Here is a 7,009-nt window from a genome sequence, read left to right on the forward strand (position 1 = left end):
CAACCGCACCAGAATATGGTCTCACAGGGGGTCTGAGGATCTCATCTCGGTACCTAATGGCAGTCAGGCTACCTCTGGCGAGCACATGGAGGGCTGTGTGGCCCTCCAAAGAAATGCCACCCGACACCATTACTGACCCAGTGCCAAACCGGTCATGCTGGAGGATGTTTCAGGCAGCAGAACGTTCTCCACGGCGTCTCCAGACTCTGTCACGTCTGTCACATGTGCTCAGTGTGAACCTGCTTTCATCTGTGAAGAGCACAGGGCGCCAGTGGCGAATTTGCCAATCTTGGTGTTCTCTGGCAAATGCCAAATGTCCTGCACGGTGTTGGGCTGTAAGCCCAACCCCCACCTGTGGACGTCGGGCCCTCATATCACCCTCATGGAGTCTGTTTCTGACCGTTTGAGCAGACACATGCACATTTGTGGCCTGCTGGAGGTCATTTTGCAGGGCTCTGGCAGTGCTCCTCCTGTTCCTCCTTGCACAAAGGCGGAGGTAGCGGTCCTGCTGCTGGGTTGTTGCCCTCCTACGGCTTCCTCCACGTCTCCTGATGTACTGGCCTGTCTCCTGGTAGCGCCTCCATGCTCTGGACACTACGCTGACAGACACAGCAAACCTTCTTGCCACAGCTCGCATTGATGTGCCATCCTGGATAAGCTGCACTACCTGAGCCACTTGTGTGGGTTGTAGACTCCGTCTCATGCTACCACTAGAGTGAAAGCACCGCCAGCATTCAAAAGTGACCAAAACATCAGCCAGGAAGCATAGGAACTGAGAAGTGGTCTGTGGTCACAACCTGCAGAACCACTCCTTTATTGGGGGTGTCTTGCTAACTGCCTATAATTTCCACCTGTTGTCTATCCCATTTGCACAACAGCATGTGAAATTGATTGTCACTCAGTGTTGCTTCCTAAGTGGAGAGTTTGATGTCACAGAAGTGCGATTGACTTGGAGTTACATTGTGTTGTTTAAGTGTTCCCTTTATTTTTTTGAGCAGTGTATAATATAATATTACAGAGTACAAAAAATAATAATACAATTATGCATGGAGCGAAGTGCAAAAATTACGATTCCACAGGAATACAAGAATACATGATTATCCATAAATACACAAATGCATACATAGTAATAACAGCACAATTAATAATTCTTCATATACATAATTGTGATAATCAATAAACACATGATTGAATGAATAAATACATACAGTGAACCGCAAAAAGAAACATACAAATAAATAATAAAATTAATAAAATTGGGATAATAATAATAATAAAAAAGGGTGACGAAAGTGAAAGTGCATGTGTAAAAATATGCGTGTATATACATAAGCATATAGATCACATAGATACATGCATATAAGTGAATATATATATACATGTGTTGCGATGGCATGGAGTACCATATGCAATGAAAGATCTATAACAATCAGAAGATTTATATAGAAAAACGCAACACAGCCAAATTTATAAACAATAATGCTGGTTGGAAATGAAATGCAAAAGTGCAAAAACCAATGACAAGTGCTAGTGAAGAAAGCATATCCGATACAAATTGACAACTGGAAGAGTGTGTTATGTATATATAGCCTTCCTGAATACAGAAGGGCAAAAAGGGAGAAAAGGGATGAAAAAAGAGAGGAAAAAAGGAAGAAGAAAAAAAGGAAGGAAAAGCAAGAAAAAGGAGAAGTAGAAAAGAAGAACAAAAGAGAAGGGGAAGGAAGGGGGGGGGAGGGAAGGGGAAAGGGAGAGGGGGGGAGAGGGGGAAGGAAAGGAAGGAGAGGGTAAAAAGGGGGGGAGGGGAGAGAGGGAGAGGAAAAGGGGAAGGGGAGAAAGAAGAGGGGGGAAAAAAGAAGAAGAAAAGAAAGGAACGCACATGGATGTAACCAAGAGCACATATAAAAACATAAACATGAATACAAGGTGTGCAGTATATACATCCAGGTTGAAGAATGACCAAATCGCAGATATCAAACCTAATAATAGATCAAATGAAAAGTCGGCGGATGTGGCATCCTGTAAAAAACTGATGAGGTGCTAAAAAGAGAGACAAAATAAAAAAAGAATGAATGAATTACATAAGTATAAAAACATATATACTGTTAAAAGAAATGATGGGATCCACAGTTGTGGACCCAGCGGTTACAAAAAAGCGGAAAAACCCAAGTTTTCATTCAGGCCCCTGGGACGTAAGGTCCCCAGAGTCCAAATCCAGCGGCTCTCCCGTTGGGCTAGCCTCTTGGATATATTGCCAGCACGCAAGTCTACCCGGACACAGTCAATTCCCCTCACTTTGAGAAACCTAGGATTGCATGAGTGGAATGCTTTAAAGTGCCTAGCGATAGGTTTGGAGGCCTCAACCTCCTCTAGGTCTTGCGCCTTCAGAATGTCCCTCACATGCTCCCGCACCCGGACCCTCAGCTCCCATGTAGTCAACCCCACATAGATCATTGGGCACGGGCACTGAGCGTAATACACCACCCGAGTGCTGGAGCATGTGAGGGACTGATTGATTCTGAATGTCCTGGTGCCAGAGGAATTCATGAATTCAAAGGAGCGCTCCGTATTTGGACAGGCAGCGCACCCACCACATGGTCTGAAACCAGTCCTGGGGCTGCCCTGTCCGGCAAAAAGCTGCGGGACAGCCGGCTGTAAGTATCCTCTTACCAAACTATCACGCAGGGTGTTAGCCCTGTGTGCCGTGACAAGGGGTCCTGCGGACAGCAGTTTTTCCAGGACTGGGTCCGTACGCAAAATGGGCCAATATGTGGCCAGACAATTCCTCATCTCATCCGAATATGAATGATAGGTACTAATGAATCTAAGTTTTTTGTCTGGGACCCGCGTTTTTTTATTTTGTAACAATTGAGACTGGCACTGAGTTTTTGCACGCCAGTAGGCCTTTTTAATGGATCGGTGGCTGTAACCTCGCCTGAGGAACCGGTCCCTCAAGTCGCTGGCCTGTTTCTCAAAAGTCGCATCGTCGGAACATATCCGACGAATGCGCATAAATTGGCCCACAGGAATTGCAGAGATGGTACTCTTGGGATGTAGAGAGGTTGCGTGTAGGTACGCATTGACAGCCGTCTCTTTACGGAAAACATCAGTCCTAAGGTTACCACCGATATCTCGGAACACTGATACATCCAGAAAATCAACCTTTTGTTTATGATATGAATAGGTCAGCTTTATGTTTCTAGAATTGGTGTTCAGTAGTTTGAAAAAATCATGAAGCTGTACCTCAGTTCCCTGCCAAATCAGAAAGACGTCATCTATGTACCGCGCCCACAAAATGGCGCGGTCCATAACGACGTGTCTGTCTGACAGGAACAGGTCCCTTTCCCACAGCCCCAGGAACAGGTTGGCGTATGCCGGCGCGCACGCCGCCCCCATAGCTGTCCCCTGGAGCTGCAGGAAAAAGGACCCGTTAAAAGAAAATAAGTTCCTCGTGAGAACGAACCTGAGAAGTTGTAACAAAAAAGATGCAAAATCCCCCGGTAGGTTACTAGTGGAGAGAAAAAACTCCACTGCTCGTAGCTCATCTACATGTTGGATACTAGTGTAGAGGGACTCTACATCACAAGTAACCATGATATTGTCCTCATCCAGAGTAATCCCCTGTATCCTCTGTAAAAAGTCAGAGGTATCTCTGACATATGATGGCATGGTTTCCACAATGGGCTTTAGATGAAAATCCAACAATTTGCAAACATTTTCTACCATGCTATTACACCCCGATATGATGGGCCTACCTGGGGGTACTAAGGCATTCTTGTGGACCTTAGGTAGAAGGTACAGGGTTGGGATGGATGGTTCCTGGATAATAAGAGCTTCGTACATCTGTTTGGAGATGATGTTCTTCTCCAGACCAGTGTCCGGTATGCCTCTGCTAAATACATACTCCGTGGCCAAACCACCAGGTTCCCTCCCTTGTCAGCCGGCTTGTAAATCACATCATTGATGCCCTTAAGTTTTTGAAGGCTCAACCGTTGATCCCTGTCAAGATTGTCACGTTGGATAGATGTCAGGATTTGTTCAAAATCCTTACTGACCATCTTGATAAAGAGATCTATTGCCGGACATAACGACAGGGGAGGGAACTTTGCAGACCTTTTCCTGATCTTTGGGGGGATTGCATTAATAGCATTGGCAACTGGTCCGACTTGTTCAGTCAAAAGGTCCTCCAAAACACGGAGAGCCTGTTGCTCATCCTCAGTGTCGAGGACCCCAATGGAGTCGGACCTCGCATGCCACCTCTTCATCATCAAGGACCGCCCAAAAAAGTGCAGGTCCTTAATGGCGGTAAACCGATCGAACCTACAGCTGGGTGCATACGAAAGGCCTTTCTCTAATAGAGAAATATCTATATCAGAAAAGCTATGACCCGATAGATTGATTACCTTAGGTTCATTAGCTGGCCCTTTCGAATTCGCCGATGACTCAGGCTGTCTTTTTCTCCCAGGTCCATTTCCCTGTTCCATCTTTCTCCTGTACCGGGTCAGGCGGGCAGAGTTGGCACCATGTGGCTGGGAGTCTCCGGCAGATGATACGGAGGACACCGAGGCCGATCGGCTACGAGACCGGGACCTGTTGTTGTTGTTCGGTCCTTTATTTTTCCATTTGTACACACGATTTTGTTGTGCGTCATTGCTTTCCTGGGCAAATTTCTGGATCTTTGCTTCCTGAATTTCTTTTTCCCAAACTGGGTATTTGGTATCCAGTTGTTCTTGGAAGCTTTTCAGGTTGGCTATACTACAATCACTCGATAGACGTGCCTGCAACAGATCAATTTCACTATCCATCTGCTCCAAACTTTTTTTGTTATGGCCAATCAAGAGCTCAATGAAACCAAATGAGCTCTGATTGCAGATATCCTCCCATCCTAAAACCCCCGAGAAATGACTCGGCACAAGCTCTCGAGTAAAATGGCAGAAAAACAGAAGAAAAAGGAGCCAAAAAATGCCAGATGATAGAAAATATAAATGTTTCTTATAGTATGACAAGACAAAGATAAAAATGCAATTACATGCATATGATGCCAGAAGACAGGGAACAAAAAGGAAACAAGGAAGGAAAAAACGGCACCACCCTGGGAGGGACACACTGGTCAATAATACATAAATATAGAGGATCACTAGGGATATGTATGGTATGATAACCAACCCTAGGATCACATGCATGTACAAACTGAAAAGTGAGTCACTACTTAACCGCAAAAGGTCAATATGAACTAAAGAATGAAAATGAATAAAAAAGATGTTAAAGTGAATGAACCAAGCAGCTACGGGAGATAGCCGCACGGACACAGACCTGAGAAATCAGTGAACATCCAGGTAAGGAAAAACAGAAGAGTGAACATGCAGGAGGGACTCACTAAAGATGGACCAGACGTGTAACAACCAGGATGGCGCTACCCCAACGCGCGTTTCGGTGTGCCTTCGTCAGGGGGTAACGCCATCACTGTGAATCAAGTGTTATAAAGTCTCTCAAAGCCAATCAGGAGCCAGTTTTACTGCTCCTCCCCCGTTGTGATGCGTGCGCACGTCATCTATCGCCGCCTCCGGCGCCCTGTGCCTGTGCGTCCTCACGTTGCGTCACTTCCGCCCGATCATGTGATTCGTCACGTGGGGTGGGCGTGGCCCGACGGGACGCCGGCTGCGGGGTAGCCGGACGTGTTTGCGCTACAGTGTCTGCGCGCCGATTAGCATACACACCTGGGGTCAAGTAAGTTATGGCTCCTGATTGGCTTTGAGAGACGTTATAACACTTGATTCACAGTGATGGCGTTACCCCCTGACGAAGGCACGCCGAAACGCGCGTTGGGGTAGCGCCATCCTGGTTGTTACACGTCTGGTCCATCTTTAGTGAGTCCCTCCTGCATGTTCACTCTTCTGTTTTTCCTTACCTGGATGTTCACTGATTTCTCAGGTCTGTGTCCGTGCGGCTATCTCCCATAGCTGCTTGGTTCATTCACTTTAACATCTTTTTTATTCATTTTCATTCTTTAGTTCATATTGACCTTTTGCGGTAGAGTAGTGACTCACTTTTCACTTTGTACATGCATGTGATCCTAGGGTTGGTTATCATACCATACATATCCCTAGTGATCTTCTATATTTATGTATTATTGACCAGTGTGTCGCTCCCAGGGTGGCGCCGTTTTTTCCTTCCCTGTTTCCTTTTTGTTCCCTGTCTTCTGGCATCATATGCATGTAATTGCATTTTTATCTTTGTCTTGTCATACTATAAGAAACATTTATATTTTCTATCATCTGGCATTTTTTGGCTCCTTTTTCTTCTGTTTTTCTGCAAAGGGGAGTAGCATTGGCACCAGTATATTTTCAATGTCTGGGAAAAAAAAAAATATATATTGTTTGTGGTGTGACAGGACCAGGGGGAAAGTGGTGGAAGGAGTCTACATTTCACCTAGGTTCCTCTCCTATACGTTCTAAAAAGCAGCCAGGGAATTGACAGCAAGGAAAACTAGGTTTTCTCTTTGCAAGGGTTTTGTTAAAAACCTGGTTAGAAGGGCCTGGCTGCTTGGAGCAGGGAGAGTTGGGTGGGTCCCTGCTCCAATTAGCCACTCCAGGTATTCAGGGTAACTGTGGCTAATCACCTTGGAACCTGAGTGTGCTATAAAAGGGCAGACAGCTCACTAGCCGAGGTCTCTGCTCCTGGGAAGAACCCTTATGTGTGAGTAAAAACAACCATGTGTTTTGTTGATGGAGCTGGGCACAAGGCTCAGTTTCATGTAGTTACGGACTACTGCCTGTCTAGAAGTAGTGGCCAGACGGCCGGGTATTTCATTTGTTTTGAACTGTTTTGTTTAATTCTTTTTCTGCAAAAATCAATAAAACTGGCTGAGGCCAGTGGCACCATACTTGCTTGGACTGGACTGTGTTTTATGTGCCTATAGCGCCCGTCTATCCCAGGAGACGGCGGTCCTGTGAGCTAATCCCGCTACATATGGTGGAGGCTGCGCTGGCACAAAAATCCAGCAAGTTTTATG

This window comes from Bufo bufo, chromosome 4 (assembly GCF_905171765.1).
Source record: "Bufo bufo chromosome 4, aBufBuf1.1, whole genome shotgun sequence".
NCBI lineage: Eukaryota > Metazoa > Chordata > Amphibia > Anura > Bufonidae > Bufo > Bufo bufo.